Source organism: Eurosta solidaginis, chromosome 2 (genome assembly GCF_040869045.1).
Source record: "Eurosta solidaginis isolate ZX-2024a chromosome 2, ASM4086904v1, whole genome shotgun sequence".
NCBI classification, from domain to species: domain Eukaryota; kingdom Metazoa; phylum Arthropoda; class Insecta; order Diptera; family Tephritidae; genus Eurosta; species Eurosta solidaginis.
Genome location: NC_090320.1, coordinates 246,985,101 through 247,005,112, shown reverse-complemented (window position 1 = coordinate 247,005,112; position 20,012 = coordinate 246,985,101). Strand labels below are relative to the sequence as shown.

Sequence of the window (20,012 nt, the reverse complement as noted above, 5' to 3'; positions counted from 1 at the left end):
GGTTATCGAGAAGTTTTCGATTTGTAATTCAAGTGTTATTATAATCGATAACAAGTCGATATTTTTTCCACAGCAAATCGATAAGTTCTAATAAAAAAATTATATTTCGGTTGAGCTCTGAGAAATTAATTAATGAATACAAAACGTTACTTACCGTTTGTTGTTAACGGAATATCGAAATATTATCTATCGCCATTTCAATGGTTTGTTATCGACGTGTTTTCGGTCTATCACGATATTTATCGATTTGTTATCGATATCCCGTCGAAAAAATATTGATTTGCTATTGAATTTTTTCGATTTGCTATCGAAAATTAACCGATTTTCTAAGGAAAAGCTATTGATTGGTTATTTAAGTGCTATTGTAATTGATACCAAGTCAATATTTTTCCCATAGTTAATGAATAAACATTCTATAACATATCTAAAACTTTTTGATACAAAATTTATATTTTGACTCTAAGAAATTAATTTATGAATATGAGAAGTTATTTACCGGTTGTTGTAATCGGGATATCTGAATGTTATCAGCATTTTCAAGGTCTGCTATGGACGTTTTTTCGGTTTATCACGAAAATTAATCGATTTGTTATCGAAAATTTATCAAAAAAATGTAAATTTTTTAAAGAAAATTATCGATTAATTTTCGTAATCGATAATAACTTCATATTTTCTTGATAACAATTTGACAACTTTTCTATATTTAGTATAAATCGGTTCGATAACAAATCAATAATTTTTTTTAACAAATTGTCGATAATAATAAGCCGAAAAAAGCTAATATAAGGTGTGCATTAAACCTATAACTGGTCGATAGCAGTTAAAAAAATAAAAAAATTTAAAGCGCGATAACCTCCGAAGAGATTTCAGGCCGAGCCTCTCTTCCAATTTACGTCGTGCTCCACTTAATTTTCCCTACAAATTGGCCGGACGGGACCTACATGTTTTATGCCGACTCCGAACGGCATCTGCAAGGCAGATGAGTTTTCACTGATAGCTTTTCATGGCAGAAATACACTCGGAGCGCTTGCCAAACACTGCCGAGGGGCAACTCGGCTTAGAAAAATTTTCTTCTAATTGAAAACCCTTCTTTCTAAAATTTTGATGTTGCTTTGGCCGGGGTGTGAACCCAGGGCATACGGTGTGGTAGGCGGAGAACGCTGCCATCACACCACGGTGGCCGCCGTCGATAACAGTTGGTATCGTAAAAAAATGGTTAATACGTTGAATCGATAACAAGCAGTCCGGTTCCGAGTTTCTTTCTCATCTTTACCGTTATTTAACGGTTTTTAAAGAGTAGCTATGAAATAACTGTTTTAATTGAAAATATCGGTTGTTAGAACTGTTATTTGCGATCTCTGGTTTGAAGGTCCCGCTATATTCTATGTTAGACGGGGGTGACAGCATTTCTTTATAGGAATTTCTCTTAAGCAAAACAGTTTAGAATATTTAACGATTGTTTTTTTTTTTTTGTACTTCCAGGTAAGCAAAGCTACAGCCGCCCAGAAAATGTTTTGCGGAAATTCTATCTTTCCGTTAGTACCATTATGATTATGAACAGAGTTTCATCCGAATACCCCATAGTGCTTACCCCAATCAAAAAAGATTTAAAGACTACGCATTCAAGTTTTACGTAGACAACAACGAGAATGGTCCAAGTTATAAAGTAAGTGCTACGATCGATAACTTTCGTTACAGTGCCGTAAAGATAGTAAGGACTCCCATCGAATTGCGATTCTTAATTAATTTCCCTAGACGCTAAAAGAAATGACTCACCCATTATGTTCGACCCGCCAATTGTCTAGACAGCTTAGCGCTATTTGTGCGAAACAAATATTATAAAAATTAAAACCCTAAAAAACAAAATTATTATATGCGGCCAAAACTCAAAGTGAGTGATCCCATAACATCACCTTGAAGATCGTGAAATGTGCGCAGATTAGAGCACTAAAAAAAAAATTGGAAAAAATCTCAGCATATAACAATAAAAAAAAAAATACAAATAGAAAAGTTCTACAACATTTAAAATATATTTATGAATTTATTTTCTGTGTGCGCCACTACAAAGTGCCATAAATAAGTATAAATGAGTACCTATATTAGGGTGGTCCTTATAAATTAAATATAAATTTTGTTCCCATATCAATGTGGGCTCTGAGTGGGCACTGTTGAGGAGTATCACATCGAGGTCAAAGCTAAGATTTTTCTTTAAGATCCCAAAAAAAGTAAAATTGTTTGTAGTATGCAAAATCGATTGTTCTTCAGTTGGCGATGTCACATATAAAAAAAAGTTTTGTTCTTCTTATTAACAACTAGCGTAGTATAGCGTCATCAATCACAAGACGAACAGACTACCTGATTCCCTATCTGCGCTTCGAGGGCGATCTTAAGGCCACAATAGAGCTGGACGGATGGCGCAAGGGTGCTCAAATGGCGGAAGAGGCGATACATGTGTACACAGATGGTTCCAAAATAGTGGAAGGAGTAGGGTCTGCGGTATACTGTGCTGACCCGGAAATAAACAGATCCTACAGGCTGCCGGATTACTGTAGGGGTTTTCCAAGCGGAAATAGTATCCGAAACTAAATCAGTAGAAACCCTGGAAGAAAATAGCCCAAGCTTCAATCGTGTTAACTATTATATTGACAGTCAAGCAGCAATTAAGACAATAATCTCGCATACCACAGCATCGAAATGCATGTTAGAGTGTAAGCAGTCCCTGGAGAGAATCGGCACAGGGAGAAGCATACATCTATATTGGCTCCCAGGGCATATGGGAATAGATGGGAATGAAAAAGTGGATGAATTAGCTAAAAAGGGCGCATCCCTTGAAGCTTGCTCCGTAGACGTCCCAATTAGTCTGGCCGAGATTAAGCGAAGGCGAGAGGTGCACATGATCGACGAAGCAGGAAAGGCGTGGGTTCAAGCGCGGGGCTGTAAAGTGTCGAAGATTATGTGTAAGTATTACAACCTTAGACTAACAAAGTTGCTTCTATCATTAAAAAGAGCGGACTGTAGACTCATGACGGGTATTCTGACTGGACACTGCCTTCTGGCGTCACATGCTTTAGCTTAGTCTTGGTCAGTTATAGCAGATCTAGGAAGTGCGGGCTGGAGGAGGAAACGATCAAGCAGGTTCTGTGCTCTTGCCCTGTGCTTGCCAGGCTAAGACTCCAGCTATAAGAAGTGATACAGCTGTCAGATCTAGAAGCAGCTAGTGGCTTAAATCCTAAGAAGCTTCTAGTATTTGCCAAGAGGACGGAGTTATTTTATAACATAGGTCCTGGTTTTTGATAGGGTTTTTCAGTTTTGTCGTTAAACAAACTTCTAGTAACACTACGGACTTATTCAGTATATGTGAGGTCCTCATGGACCGGCCAGTTCAACCTAACCTAACCTCCTCTTATTCTCCTTCCTTCTCTTCGGCTTGCTCTTCTTCTTACTATTCATATTCCTAATCTTATTCCTAATCCTATTCCTATTCCTGTTCCTACACCTATCCCTATTCTATTCCTATTCCTATTCCTATTCCTGTTCCTACTCCTATTCCAATTCCCATTCGAACTCCTATTTCTATTCCTACTCCAATTCCTTTTCCTACTCCTATTCCTATTCCTGTTCCTACACCTATTCCAATTCCTATTCCTACTCCTATTCCTCATCCCCTTCCCTTTCATCTTGCTCTGCCACTCCGGTGTACAATTACACTTAGCACAGTTGGGCAGACAATAACAATAAAACATCAATGGCTTGAGTGTATGCCACTTTATTGTTGTTGCAAGAAACATGAAAAAGAAAACAAACAAAATTCTTATGGCGTATTAAGGACGTGAGTGTAGTTTTGTGTTTAATATTGTGATTTGTTTTTTGTTGCCAATGCTGTTCATAAAATGTTGTTTTTGTGCTCATTATAATTGCTTTTATCGGCCATTGCTGCTTGTTGTTCTACTACCTGGCGCGTGCATATGTATGTATGTGTGTGTGTGCTGTGTTATGTCTTATGGTGCGAATTTAGAACAGCCTAATTATGTTTTCTTTCTAGGACACATTCTCAGACTTTTGCAAGAAAAACTCTTCTTAATAAAATGTAGTAAAAAGAAAGCTTCTAAGAAAAAAATCATTTGATCTCCTCCTATGAGGCATATGACCCCGACTTTCTTTTATTATTTGCTACTTGCATACGGTATTTTTTCTCGATTGAGATGAGGATGAGCAAAAGTTGTGATGCGAATATTTCACTGGGTTGCAACGTTAAGCTGCCTGTTAATAAGTGCAGCCTTCTTTGTTATCTTTGCGAAAGGAGCATTCAATGAAATTTCAAAAGGTTTTATTTCATAACCAGTGTACCTACATTAGTGTTGTGATAGCGTGCTCCGCCTACCACACCGAATATCCTGGGCTCACGCCCTGGGCAAAGCAACATCAATATTTAAGAAACAATTTTTTTTTTTTCAATTAGAACAAAGTTTCTGAGGGGGTCACCTCTCGGCAGTAACTTGGCACGCAGTCCGAGTGTGTTTCTGCCATGAAAAGCTTCTCAGTGAAAAGCCGTTCGGAATAAAACAAGTAGTTCCCGTCTCGCCAATTTTTAGGAAAAATTAAAAGGAGCACGACGCAAATTGGAAAAAAAAACTGATCTAAAATCTCTTCGGAGGCTATTGTGGCTTAAATTTATTTATTAAGACTCCAAAAACTACCAGTGCCAAGAAAGCTATTTCCAAAAAAACCGGTCCTAGAAATAAAAGGAAATACCCGGTTGTTAAGTGATCTATTCAAAATAAGTAATTGAGTCCTACTTATTTAGCACTATCGTAACAAAAAAGTAATCGGTGCAAAGAACTCACTGGTCTTAAAATAAAATCCAGTAAGAGATACTTTGACAGCTCCAAAGAAGAAACCGAACCAAAAAAAGTGACCAATTCAAAATAACCGGTTTCAAGTAAGTCACCCGTTTCAAAAAAGTAAACGGTTTCAAAAAAATATCCGGTTACAGAAACAGTTTCTCAATTGTGACCAGATTAAATATGTCCACCGTTTCAAAAATGTCAGCCGTTCCAAAAAAGTCACCGGTTCCAAAAAATTCGCAGTTTAAAAATGTGAAACGGTTCCAATTAAGTAAGTCGTTTCAAAAAAATAAAAGGTTTCAAAATAATATCTGTTTATAGAAACAGTTCTAGATAGGTGACATCACTTTAAGAGTAAAAGAGTAAAGATATTGAAAATTACCTTTAAAAGATTAAATTTGTAATTTTAAGGTTGAACGAAAGTTGTTACAACATTTTAACCACACTATCTCCAGTTTTGTAAGGAAAATTATTTACGCATCCAGGTGCACTTTCTCATTAAACCTCCAACAGCTAAAAAAAGCGGTTCAAAAAAGTAGCCAAAGAATGTTACGTATACGCCATGGTCATCAGTTATAAGTGCAGGTACGAACGAAGCTTAAAAATTCTCGAATTTTTTTTTGTATTTTGTTTTTATTTCCCCCACGACGAATAGCACTAAAATTTATATATTTGTCATGCAATTCATTTGTTTTGTTGTGCTTGTCATTGCTGTGGTAACGGAAAAACACTTTGTCGAAGGTTAAGGAGAATTTTGCAGCTGAGGACAGTATTTTTCCGCATATGAATCCGGTACGCTATTGTACTTACATCTTCCCATACATACCCGACTGTGGATATAGCAATTTGTTTGACCCCTCAAACCAGCAGCTTGGTTCCACGTTCTAAGCTCTACCCCAAAAAAAGCTAGTAATTAAGATACCACGTCCATATTTTGCTAAGAAGAAAGCAAAATATGGGCGGACGAGTGCATGCCAGACGATTGGAATCTAAGTGTTCTTTCCCCAGTCCACAAGAAGGAGGATACTGCAAAATGCACCAACTATCGTGGAATCAGCCTTCTTAATATAGCATATAAGGTCCTTTAAAGTATATTGTGCGAAAGATTGAAGCCCACCGTGAACCGGCTGATTGGACCTTATCAGTGCGGCTTCAGACCTGGTAAATATACCATCGACCAGATTTTCACAATGCGCCAAATCTTGGAAAAAACCCTGTGAAAAGAGAATCGACACACATCACCTCCTCGTCGATTTTAAAGCCGCCTTCGACAGCACGAAAAGGAGCTGCCTATATGCCGCTATGTCTGAATTTGTTTTCCCCGCAAAACTTATACAGCTGTGCAAAATAACGTTGAGCAACACCATCAGCTCAGTCAGAATTGCGAAGGACCTCTCCGAGCCGTTCGGAACTAAACGAGGTTTCAGACAGGGTGACCCCCTATCGTGCGATTCCTTTAATTCGATGCTGGAGAAAATTATACTAGCTGCAGAACTTAACCGCACTGGAACAATATTCTATAAAAGCGTGCAATTACTGACATATGCTGATGACATTGATATCATCGGCCTAAACACCCGCGCTGTTAGTCTGCTTACTCCAAACTGGAAAAAGAAGCGGTAAAGATGGGTTTGGTGGTAAATGAGGACAAAACGAAGTACCTGCTGTCATCGAGAAAAGAGTCAGCGCATACGCGCCTTGGCAACCACGCTACGGTTGGCAGCCATAATTTCGAGATAGTAAAAAACTTCGTTTATTTGGGAACATGCATCAACACTAGCAACAACATCAGCACTCAAATCCAGCGAGGAACCAATCTTGCCAATAAATGATACTTTGGACTAGGTAGGCAATTGAAAAGTAAAGTCCTCTCTCGGCGAACGACAATCATACTTTACAAGTCACTTATCGTACCCGTCCTGCTATATGGGGCAGAAGCATGGACCATGCCAACAGCAGATGAAGCGGCTTTGGGAGTGTTCGAGAGAAAAGTTCTTCGAAAGATCTATGGACCTCTACGTGTTGGCGATGGCGAGTACCGAAGAAGGTTTAATGATGAGCTGTACAAACTATACGCAGACATCAACATAGTCCAGCGAATTAAAACGCAGCGGCTGCGCTGGCTAGGCCATGTTATGCGAATGAAAGATGATGCTCCGGCCAAGAAAGTGTTTCTATCGGAATCCGCCTATGGAAGCAGAGGTAGAGGGTGGCCCCCACTCCGTTGGAAGGACCAGGTGGAAAACGATTTAAACTCCCTTGGTGTGACCAATTGGCGCCTGTTGGCGGAGCGAAGTAGCGACTGACGCGCCTTGTTGGACGGCCATAACCGTTTAGACGGTTAAGCGCTAATTAATTAAGTAAGTAAGTATGATAACACGTAATATGAAGCAGAACAGTGCATAGCTAGTGAGAAACTTGATACGTCATATACGTAGGTCGGCCATCGACTCGCCGCGCGTCAATGCCTTTGTGGCACCAATTCATATACGTACGTATCTAAATAGTGTGGACGTAACAATTTTAATTAACTTAAAATGGAATCTTAAAATAAAATTTCTCAACAAAATAATCAGAAAAATAAATCTTTTACTTTTACATTTCCTTAGCAAAGCAAACTTAATTAAGTTAAAAGTAGCCAATTCGAAAGAATGAATGAAAATTTCCCATTCAATGAAAATGCAAACTCTTTGGTAGTAATACGAAATACAAAAACAAAATGAAACATCCTTAATTGGACAGCACTCAATTGACTGCCAATTGTCGCATGTCCAATTACACTTTCATTCAAACAGCTAATTGTATATTATTTTCGTTACTGTCAACTAAAGTCAATAATTTTTTTGTTGCTGTTATTTTTGTATAATTTATATGCAATTTAAATTTCTCTTATATTGTAGTGAGCCAAATTGACGTCGTTCGTTTCTTTTTTTTGCTTTTCATGTATCATTCACATTCAGAATTTTTGTTTTTGTTTACACTTTTTTGTTTTTGTTTGTGAATTTAGTTTAACATTTGTCTAGTATGTAATAATTTAGGTGAGCGGTAATTGCCACCCATTGCCAGGGTAAATGATTTGTGTGAGATTTTTGTCGCCGCTCGATAGCTGCTACTATCATCATTGTTATTGTATTTATTTTAGTTTTTGTTGTTGCTCTTATTGTTGTAGCGCGCTGTTTTAGTCATTAAGATTGCAAGTGATTGCTCGTTGTGAATTATTCTTAGTGACAGTTTTTCGTCGTCAATTCTATTTTGAAAATATGCAGCAGCATTGCTTGCTGCTATAGACCCTGTAGGAAATTGGGAGAATGTTGAGTGCAGAAGGTATATATATACAAGTTAAAGCTGGGTGTGAGTACGCTAAAATTTTAGGTATCTAAACTAATATTGCAGTGGAACTTTTCAACACTGCTACAATTTAGGATCAAAATTGTCAAAACTGTGCGAGTCCATTTGATAATCTTAATTGTTTATCTGTAATTAATTGCCGAGACATGCTCACATTGCTTTATACAATTGTTTTGTTATTGATATTAGAGCAAAATTAGAAAGTTCACAAACGGCGATGGTTACTAGGAAATGTTTCTGAATTTCGCTTTTTCTCGGCAGCTGAGTACTGAAATCGAAATTTCCTAGTGTAGAGGCAGATGCCTTTATCCACTCAGCCATATGAATGCCCCGCTTCTCGCTTTATAATTCGTCTCTAAGTGTTTCCTTTTTGTTGCTATTCCTTTATCCACCATTCAAATATATACTTATTCTATATGCTTATTAATTCCTATTGTGTGGAATAATTATAGGCGCGCTCCAAGAGCTTAGTGTCATTGTGTTTATAGCATTGCTTTTATATTTCTTAAACAATTGTGTTTATACTCAGCTGAGCAGAGCTCACAGAGTATATTAATTTTGTTCGCATAACGGTACCCCGTAACGGCAAAAACAAATTGAGATATATATAAACATCTACATATCAATATGATCTGTGCGAAAAAAGAAATTCATTTAGCCATGTCCGTCCGTCCGTCCGTCTGTCCGTAAACACAATAACTTGAGTAAATTTTGAGGTATCTAAATGAAATTTGGTACGTAAGTTCCTTGGTACTCATCTCAGATCGCTATTTAAAATGAACGAAATCGGACTATAACCACGCCCGCTTTTTCCATATCGAAATTTTCGAAAAGCCGAAAATTTGCGATAATTCATTACCAAAGACGGATGAAGCGATGAAACTTGGTAGGCGGGTTGAACTTATGACACAGAATAGAAAATTAGTAAAATTTTGGAAAATGGGCGTGGCACCGTCCACTTTTAAAAGAAGGTAATTTAAAAGTTTTGCAAGCTTAATTTGGCAGCTGAGTATGTAATGTTCGGTTACACACGAAGTTAGCCTTCCTTACTTTTTTTTTATTGATATTATTTACACTAGTATAAAGTAGGAATGTTGGAGATTTCGAGTTCAATACTCATTTCTCGAGAAGCTAGCTGATGAGGGAGTGAAATTGTAAATTTGTAAACTTTGTAATTGTTTTTAATATCAATAATAAAAATTAATTGTTTATGTTGAAAAAACTTTACGAAAAATTGCAGTATTAAACTTTTGGGTATATAATGTGCAGATATGCATGCCTTGAATGGAAAAATTCTCGGCATCCGCCTCAACTTATAGGGCCTTCTAGCGTCATGGAGCACATGGAGCGGAGTACCCGCCACTAAGGGATAATGGATTTTTGAACGATGAGTTAAAATTCGCTCAAATTTTGATCCACACAGACCTGTTAAATAATGATTAAAAATTTTAATTATTATTAATTATAATGCGTTTTCCTCAGCCAATTGTTTAATGATTAAGTGCCAGTAGGTATGCCCTTTTAATGATTATTAATTAATTATTTTCATTAGAAATTGTAATTAATTAATTATTTTTAATTGCATAATTAATAAACCTAATTATTTGATTGTTTTAATTAATTTTGATTATTTTTAATTACACAATTAATATAATTATTTGATTAATGTCAATCAATTTTGATTATTTAAATTATATAATTAATACCATTAAATGATTATTTTTGATTAATTTTAATTATTTCTGTGTTTTCCAGCATCATAATAATTTCAACAAAGTAAGTAAAATATTACAAGCATATTTGTCTCTGAACGGGCAGCATAGTAAAGTAAAAGAAATACATAGATACATAAGAATAGCAAACAAGGGAAAAAGTACATTGTTTTATTAAATACCAACTAACTACACGATATTACGCGACATACGGTACTGCTTTAAATAAAACGAGTTTTTCAAATGAAAAATCCATCAAAGATTAACGCCTTGTAGAATTTATAATGCCTGCGAAAGGGAAAAGCCTCTCAACTGGGGCAGACGACGTCAGTAGTGTTAAATAATATTGGCGCTTCTTTCAGTATTTGGTGCTTTTTTTAAATTTCCGCATCTATGGAACACTCGCGTAGGTAGCTATAAAGTTGACTTTGAACAAGGATCCTCAAAGTTTCTTTAGAAGGTGAAACTTACGCAATAAACTCTCATTATTTTTTGAATAATTTATGAATGTAAACAAAGTTATTTACCATCATCCTCGATATGGAAGTATTTCGATCGCGATGACGTTTGGTTAGTGTTCGTACCGTCGCGACGCGTCGACTTCAAATGAAAGTTTGTCTAGTTGATGATACAAGCATAGGGTTGATACAACTCGTTCGTATATAACATCTTCCAGCAAATCACTGTTTGTCTTCTGCAACACCTTGAGCCAGTTGACTTTAACATCTTCTTGCTTCGGGAGCTAAAGAAAAGAAAATATTGAAACATTGCCTTAACTGCGCTTCTAATTTATCTGAAATCAAGCTTAAAAATGTATTGTTTCTTCTACTAAGTTTCTTTAGTTTGTTGCTTAGTGACAAAATATCCGTAAACAACGTTTCCTTCCCCTTGCAAAAAATTAAGAGCTTCTGCTATGAACTGCATTATACAGATATATAATTGTGAATACCCGAATATCAAATTACAGGAAGATTTGTTTGAAGTTGATGTGGAGCTTTCGAGCTTGCTTTTTCTTTTGATCCGTTTTGGTAAATAAGTTGGATCACGAACAACGTCGTCCGCAGAGAAATCCGCCATATTTTCTTCTCCAAACATGTTTTCGACATAAATTTTTTCTGCAAATAATTCATAATGTGTAGGCTTATTGAATGGTCAACAAATTTATACAGATATATACTTATGTCTGTGGTATAATAAGCCAAAATTTACGCTCTCCAATTTGGTTTTTAAAAGTTTTCACAAAAAGCAGCGACACTTGATAATATCAGTAAGAATAAATATGTATCTTATATTCCTTGAGTTAGCACAATTATTTACATACAATAGTACATTTGGTTTCAGCCACTTATTTCTTACTTCAAGCATTTTCTCTTTCATGTTAATAATTCAAAATGATCATATAACTGGAAATAATTAGATAATTAAAAATAATTAAGTAATTGAAATTAATCAAATAATTAAATTTAATTATTAACTGTTTGATTAATTTTAATCTTTTGCTTTATTTTAATTGTTTGCATATTTTTAATTACTTAATTGTTCTTAATCATATGATTGTCTTTAATTTAAAACAATGGGTACATTTTTTAATTATTTTTGATTATTTTTTTAATGGCCAATAATCGTGATTATTTTTAATTATTTTTTTAATTAATTAATTCTTAATTGCCAGGTGCTGTGCAAAAAATTAATTAATTATTAAAATGAAAAGGGAAACGAAATTAATGATTATTAATGTTAATGGGAATTTAACAGGTCTAGATCCACAGCAAAAACACAACCTTTCATCAAACGATCGTCTTCCCGACCACAGCACTAATTTTCACATTTTTGGCTAGATGAAAACTAGCTTGTATGCATATCGTTTTATCAATGAAAAAAAAAAAAAAAAATTACAAGAAATCAAAATTCTTGTTTGTTGAAAAAAATTTAATTTTGAAATTCAGATTGAAAAGTATGCTCAAACAATTTTAAGGCCTTCATTCTGTATTGCGAACGATAGCTCAGATAAAAGATTCATCTCCAAACGATTTTCCCTAGCGATGGTATGCTTTATAATTTTCGTTCAGCCTTAACTTTTCATACTTTATGTCAAACAGGAAGGCGAAAGCAATTGTCAAATGGTATGATGTTATCGTTTAACATAGTGCAAATGCACTAGCGATTCGTCTTACGCTACGAACGTTCGTTTCGTTATAGAGAATGAGGAATTTTTTCGTTTGCACTGCTTTACTGACAGTTTATTTTTATCTTTTAAAGTTGCAATTTAGGCGAACTCGTAACCAGCCTAAATAAAATTTGACAAGGGATGAAGGAAAATCTTTCCAATATAAAATACAGATGATATATTCAGCATGTTTTATTTTCAAAATAGAGTAGAAAATTTAAACACATAAGTAAATAACCTGATAATCAAACCTATGTGAAAAGCTCAAGAGTACATTTTTTTGTAATTTTCTTTGATAAAACTTAAATGTGATTCTTTTTTTTTTCCTTATTTCGATCGAGCTTCAAATTTCTCACTGGGAACATTCATTATGTTTCCGTCAAATTATAGTATTTATTAAGTACACACAACCCTGCAAAAATAGCGCGGCTAATGCTAAGCACAGCGGTCTCCGGTTGATCTCTATACATAGTGGCATAGTTGATCCCCTCTAGTCCTTTTTGGTTATAATTAGGATTATTCAGTTTGAAATCTATGTTTGTTTAAGAAAAATACGGAGCCCTATACCGAACCTAAATGACTTAGACCATATGTTCCATTATTGTCGACTCAGATCTCTTGGAATGAATGGGTGACTTAGTAATTTTTTTACATAGATGTATCTAGGAATTTTTTGCAAATTTTAATATTGCGTTTAAATATACAAAACCTTGTACCATATGAAAACTAACACTTTTTGGTGAGAAAAGAGATGAGTATTGTTCCCATACGGGTATAAACGGCTACAATTAGTCTTTTCATTGGACATGCTCAAAAAAAAAAGGGGCCAGTTTAACGCATACAAAGAGATCAAAACTGGCATTAATCGCATACTTCTTTGCAACTCATCCCGAACTCATACTAGATTAATCACATTTTTTACAGGGAAGTGTGCCTTATTACTTGTTTGTCTTTGTTTTGCTTAAGTGTTACACATTTATTCTTACCCATTACTTTTAATTTCTATGAACAATTTATTTTCGTTGGCCTGCGTTATTCATCAAAATATTGGCTGAGCGCACAGCTGCTTGCGTCACATATTTCGTTGTTTGCATTGAATATGTCAAAGCAAGTTTTTATTTTTATTTTTATATGTTGGCAACTATTACAACAATTTTAATTTGATGGAAAATTAAATATATTTCGTAATACTAAATACAGAAAATAAAAAAAGCATTTGATAGGTATGTAATGACGTATTGTTATACTTCTGAGTAAGCACACTCAACTGAGCTTTCAGTACTCACTATTCGTGTTCGTGTACTGCCGGCAAGTAGTATCTAATAGTTGTGGAATCTACAGCTAAAACAGATATAGAGCCCACTCAAGTGGGAACCCAACACCTGTATCGTCTTTTCAATAAGTGCTGCATTTGTTATCATGCATCTGTATAGGATCAATCGCTTGTGTAAAGCTCAGTTATATTTCCCGAATCTTTAAGCTATTGTTGTTGTTGTACTAACAATAGAGACACTCTCCGAAGGCTTTGGGGAGTGTTATCGATGTTGATGGTCCTTTGCCGTATAAAGATCCGGTACGTTCCGGTAACTAGCACAATTGAGGTACTAGCCCCTACATCTCGGGGATGATTGAAATGACTACATTAAACCTTCAAGGCCATCTTTCTGATAAATTGTTTTATTAAATCTTTCAGAAGAAAATTTCAAAAATAGTTTTTCAATGGCCTAGTAGAAAAAAATTGTTTGAGCTATGGAAAAGGCTTTATGGCTTCACTAAATGACTTTTTTCTTCAACTTTGATGTTAATTACTCCTTCCCCTAACAATAATCAAGAAGATGTTTCACAGTGTGTGTGTCTTGAGGAAGGAAAATTTAAACTAGAGCTTACGATTTCTTGAATTTTTCAAGAAGTTATTTATTGGGCTTGCGAGCATTGGCCTTACTATATAGAGCTTACGATTTCTTACCGAACAAAAGCGAGCGTTTCGAGAGGAAGCCACTAAATTGAATGCCGAGTAGCTCATGAGCTGAGATTTGCGAGAAGCTGAGTTTTCGATGTTTAGAGTCTCGAAATTTTCGCTTGTTTTCGTAAAGAAGTGGTAAGCTCTAGTTGAAACCCAAAACCATAACAGTTTTTCAATAGATTTTGAACCTGCTTCAACGATATCACAGCCAAGTGCTCCATCAAACTGGTTACGAAAAAGATTCCACCCAAAAACCACTCGTAATAACAAAAGGCTAATGAGTTTCAGTATGAGATCTCATTTCTCGAATGGCGACTAGTTGTAAGCAGAAAGGGGAGACTTTAAGGGGAAGCTAACGCTGCCCAACATGGAGGATTAACTCGTCATTTCAAAAGTTGTCTTAAACAACTACAGGAAATACGATCGGCGGTGCAAGGTATGAAAGCGATCGGATCTTGAAGCATCAAGAAGATTGGATTCGCCGCTGATCGAAAACCATATAGTAATATGTGGTTCTATGTTAACCATCATAAAAGCATCCAGCAACCAACCTGCACACCCTCACGATATCATAATCTTTTGTAGCATAGTCCCTACTAAGAAGATGTTACAATTTCACTCGTTGTACAGTGGTAGGCATCCATAAGAGCAGAAGTTTCATTCCCAAGAAGCTGTTAAAGCAGAAATACATATTACATTTGATCGTATCAGATCAAAGGATTCACATCTTCAAGACTGGGTGGCGCTATTATCACAACCTATGCATCCAGAAAAGATGTAGTCAGAGGCAATTTAAATTCATAAGATGAATTCCAGGACAATAAGTTTGCCATAACAGAAGCAGGTGCGCGGTTGTTCCAAAAATCGTATATTTATTGGCTAGTTATCGGCTTGCTATCCTCGAATTATCGGCTTCTTATTGCTTTCGTGTCGTCTTGTTATCGACGCATTACAGATGTCACATAGCATTTACAATGATGCTGCATCGGTATCTCTTTCACTAAAACCAGTGAGTCGTCGCTAACAATTCGATAACAAGCCAGAAAAATTTGTAGAACTTGAAAAAATTGATAACTTTTCAATAAGAAATCGAAAGCCATTAAATAGCAAATTGCTAATACTCCGATAGCAAGTTGGTATTTCTTCCATAATAAATCGATAACATTTTCATAACAAATCGATAACTTTTAGATAACAAATTGATAAATTTTTGGTAATTAATAGATAACTTTTCGGGACTAAATCGGTAATATGTCAAAAAAAAAAAAAAAAACTGTAACTTTTTGCAACAAATCGGTAGCTTTTCTTAAACGAATCGGTGACTTAGAAAATAAATATATATTTGTTGAAAACAAACCGATAGCAAATTGATAACTTCCAGATAACATGCCTATAGTTTTTCAATAAATAGTCAAAAACTTTTCGATAACAAACTGGTCCATAAACAATCGATAGCTCATGTATGTGCAAATACATTTATACATAAGAACTCTATACAAGAAGGGATTTTTAACAGATCTCATTTGTTGTTGTTGTGGTTGTTGTTGTCTTAACAGTGCTTCGTCCCATTTAATTGGCATGACCACTAACCAAATGTCATCTAAGTCCTCTAACGGAAGTCCAAGGAAACCAGCAGTTTCAACAAGGGCGGACCATAGGGATATTGGTGTTAGAGGCGTAGGTTCTACTTTACAATTGAAAAGATGGTTGTGTCATGTGCGGAAGTTGATTCTGGACAAGTAAGATTTTAACCTGTTACAGTATCCAGAACGAAGTTGGGCCAGGGTGACTCGTGTCTCCCTTCGTAGTGTGCTTTCTTCTTCTGCTAGAGTAGGATATTGTATGTACATTGATAAAAGGGTTTTACCGAGTGCGCCCTGAGAAAGGCGTTTTCTGATTCTGTGTATATTTGTCTAGTTCCTCCTTATGCTTATTTGGATCAAACGGCTATGTTGGCAGGTGGCGGATCTTGTCATAGTGCCTATGTAGATATTCCCTTAATCCCCGTGGAAGCGGTGCGTGATCAAGCAGTTTGCTAGGGTACTGGCTTGTATGTGCTCTTTATTGTTGAGTTCTTTGGCCTCACTATGTTGGTAGTGTTCAGCGGTCATAAGGACATACCGTGACAGTTATGATTGCAGCATTCTTACAAGCCTGCAGCCTTATCCAGTAAGTGTTTTTAAGACTAGGCGACCGAACTGGTGACGTGTAGCACATGAGCTAGTGGCTTTGTACGTGGTTAGCAACGTTTCTTTATCTTCTCTATAGATGCTACCGGTAAGCGACTTGACGATTTTGTAGCGGCTTTGTACTTTGTATACAATTTCGGTTGCATGCGCTTTAAGTGAGTGTATTATCGAACGTTGCCTCTAAAATATTTGGGTGACTGACAGTCGGTAGTGCGACATCATCGACGTGAACGCCCAATATTTGCGTCATCTGTTTCTTCCACGTCGTAAACAGAGTAGCCGTGGACTTTTTTGGTGATAATGCCAGGTAACGGGAGGTGTAGAAACTAGAAATATCGGGGAAATAGCTGTTCATTTTAGAAACTAATTCATCAATTGGAGTGTCAGGTTCTTTTGCCATAATCGAGCAGTCGTCGGCATAGGAAATTATTGTAACTCCTTTTGGTGGGGAAGGGAGCTTTGATATGTAGAAATTAAACGGAAGTGGAGATAAAACACTACCGCATGGTACCAACTGTTTAATTCTCTAAAGTTTTGAGATTTCGTTCCTAAATTTTTATACAAGGGGGAAGATGTGATCCTTCTTTTTCTTGGAGTTGCCGTGATTGACTGTGTTGAAAGCTTTTGACAGGTCGAGTGCCACGAGCTCCGCCCTATGATTGGGGGTTTTGCTCATTTAGTACGTAGTTTCAAGAGTTCGTCTGTTTGGTTTTTATTTTTAATGTACTTTTGCTTGACTTAACGACTCACTTTATGTTAATAATTTTTCTCAATGAACTGGAAAAAATTAGCAACGCACGACTGCCTTTGTTTGATTTTTTATTTCCAGTGCACGTAGTGCAATGGAGAAATTCGTGTCCATACCAAATCAACAAAATCCCTGCAAAAAATGCGGTTAGTCTTGGATGAATCCGGTATTAGTCGCAAAGGAGTATGCGACCAATGCCAATTTTGATCTCATTGTATGAGTCTGAGCATGTCTCATGAAGAGATTAATTGTACCTATTTATAACCAAAAGGGATCAATAGGACCAATCGCCTTTGGAAACATATGAAGTCTAGTCCGTTTTCGGTTCAATAAGGACTCAAATAGGGCCCAAACGCATTTTTCATGGCAGAAACACAATCAAAGGATTTTCCAAGCCACCAAATCTATTTGATGCAAGTTGTTCACCCGCTTTTCAAAAAGGAATAAAAAATATTATCCGAAAATTTAGTCGTTAGTCGTTAAGCCCTAGCAACTTAAGTTCGGTATAGGGCTACGCATTTTTCTTAAATAATTCTATTCAATCACCTGTGATCTTTTTAATCTCATTTTACTTGCTGTTTCCATTTTTTTATATTTCTTAAAATGGCTACATAGATTTCAAACTGACTAATCCCACATGTACCCGAAAGGGACTAAAGGGGATCAATTATGCCCAAATGTAGACCAAAGAGATCAATTGGAGACGAATATTTTTAGGGAGTAATCGCACGATTTTTTGCAAGGATACTCACCTACTTACACAAACATTCACACTCAATCAACTACACACACACACACACACAAAAAACTTATTTGCGTAAGCATTACACGTACATAATTTCTTTTAGGATTTTGGTTAGGCTATTAAGGCAGTTCTCTGGTATTTGATTATTTGTCCATTTTCATGTTTTTATATGTAGGTGCCTGTGCACATCATATATAAAACCCACCCTACAAGTACGTACATAAATTTTTCAATGCGTTAGGTGTGTTAGATGGTGAATGGAGTGTTAGTGGTTATGTTGATTGCTTAGTTCCTTTGCGGTTTTGCCTGTCGAACTTTAGTACATAATGACCTTTGTATGTATGATTGTTTTTACTTAATTCAAAATCGATAACCACAAAAAAAGCGTATTGACAATTTGATTATGTGATTGAAACATTTGTATATAATTAATATCTGAGTGTGATTGACATATAAAGAGCCCTGCTCGGCCTCCAGCTAAGGGCTACTCTCCCTTAATTTTTTTGCGGTGGGAAATTTCTATATATATAAAAGCAACGTTAATTAAGCGGCAAAGCGTAAATGAAAGTATTACTAGAAATAGCTCTGTTTAAAGTGTGCTTATACGCATCCAGAATTCATTGTCACTTATACGCCTAGTAGTACCAGAGACGGCGTTTGTTAATTTTAATATGACAGTTCACAATTCCAAATTATTTAGGACAAGGTGGCAAAATTAAAAAAGGAATATTTAGAGGAAAAAGTATGTGCTGATACAGTAGCGAATTAAATGGTAGCTTTTGAAGCGTTAAGAAAAAATTATGAGAGTGAAATTTTAGGATGTAACAAAAGTAACAGGTTGTAACACAAAATTAACAGGTTGTAACACAAAATTAACAGGTTGTTACACAAAAGTAACAACTTGAAAATGCAGTTCGTGTGTATGGTCACTGGTGAATTGTATGAGCAAAATTGCTTTAAGTTAGACTTTCACCACTTCACATTATGCGTTAAACGCATACAGAGTTGTGCAAAACAAAAGCAACCAATTCAATGCAAATATATAATGGGCTGTATCTTTCACGCTGATAAATTTAAAGCAACGGTTTTTTCAAAATATATAAAAGACATTGGGAGGTAAACAATTTATAAATCATTCACCAACTTGAAGCAGTTGCAAATGAGCACAACAACAAAAATGTGTATTTTGCGTAGCATAGAGCGGTGCAAAACTAAAGTAACTCACCTATATTTTCGAAGCGAACCTCACTTTCTTAGTATGTTTGTAATGGTGTAATTGGGCTTCGAGTAATGATCTCAGCTGCGACTCTCTTTTGATGTTTCGTAACGGGGAGTAACGGTTTCGTGCTATAATAAGCCTTAACTGTGAATATTCAAATTTGGTTCAAATTTGTGGGATATTAACACAGAAACCTATGCGTGTTCCTGTGAAATTTCTTTCCGGGAAATCAGCCAAGTACCGATCAGTTCGAACAGATTCTATTCACTGTTCGATTTGTCTGAAGTTTGATATATTGTAGCCCTTTGCCTATATTAGTATTTACGATACTTTTTAATGATGCAAAAGTAGCAAAACTTCTCACGCGCGTACATAAGAAGACGCACCCACTTCTTTTGTTTTCGAGATTTTAAGAAACAAATTTTCTAAATTTTGTAGTTGAAACTTAACGAATCAATCTCAAAAATGTTTTCCGAAAAATTCCAAAATTCGAGAAAATTTTACGAAAACTTCGAAATTTTTATTTGGAGTTCTCTAAATTTTTTGTGGTGTTATGTCTTGTGGTTCAATCAATTTTAGTTTAAGTTGTAGGTCTCTTAAAATTGCATTGATTTTTAACATCCTATTTCGAGAGGTGCTTCAGATGTTCTACTCTAGATTTCTCGAAATTTGCTTTGTTTTTTCCGAGCGGTATTTTAGAATTTCTTTATTATAAAAAAAAAGTTCTTATTTTATATGAAGAACAAGTAAGGAAGGCTAAGTTCGGGTGTAAACGAACATAACATACTCAGTTGAGAGCTATGGAGACAAAATAAGGAAAATCATCACGTAGGAAAATGAACCTAGGGTAACCCTGGAATGTGGTTGTATGACATGTGTATCAAATGGAAGGTATTAAAGAGTATTTTAAGAGAGAGTAGGCAATAGTTCTATGGATGGACGCCATTTAGGGATATCGCCATAAAGGTGGACCAGGGCTGACTCTAGAATTTGTTTGTACGATATGGGTATCAAATGAAATGTGTTACTGAGCATTTTAAGAGGGAGTGGGCCTTAGGTCTATAGGTGGACGCCTTT

At 35.8% G+C, this 20,012-nt stretch overlaps 1 protein-coding gene across 8 annotated transcripts in view; it reads left to right on the top strand.

Moving 5' to 3' along the window:
* The window catches only part of LOC137240791 (calmodulin-lysine N-methyltransferase), a 244,633-nt gene that overhangs the window by 164,857 nt on the left and 59,764 nt on the right, over positions 1-20,012 (top strand). For 5 of the 8 annotated variants that reach the window (XM_067767534.1, XM_067767536.1, XM_067767533.1 and 2 more), the window contains exon 3: positions 9,948-9,968. The exons of the other annotated variants lie outside the window; for them this stretch is intronic. The gene's annotated coding sequence lies outside the window, so the exon portion shown is untranslated. The remainder of the gene's footprint in view (positions 1-9,947; positions 9,969-20,012) is intronic. 8 annotated transcript variants of the gene reach the window in all.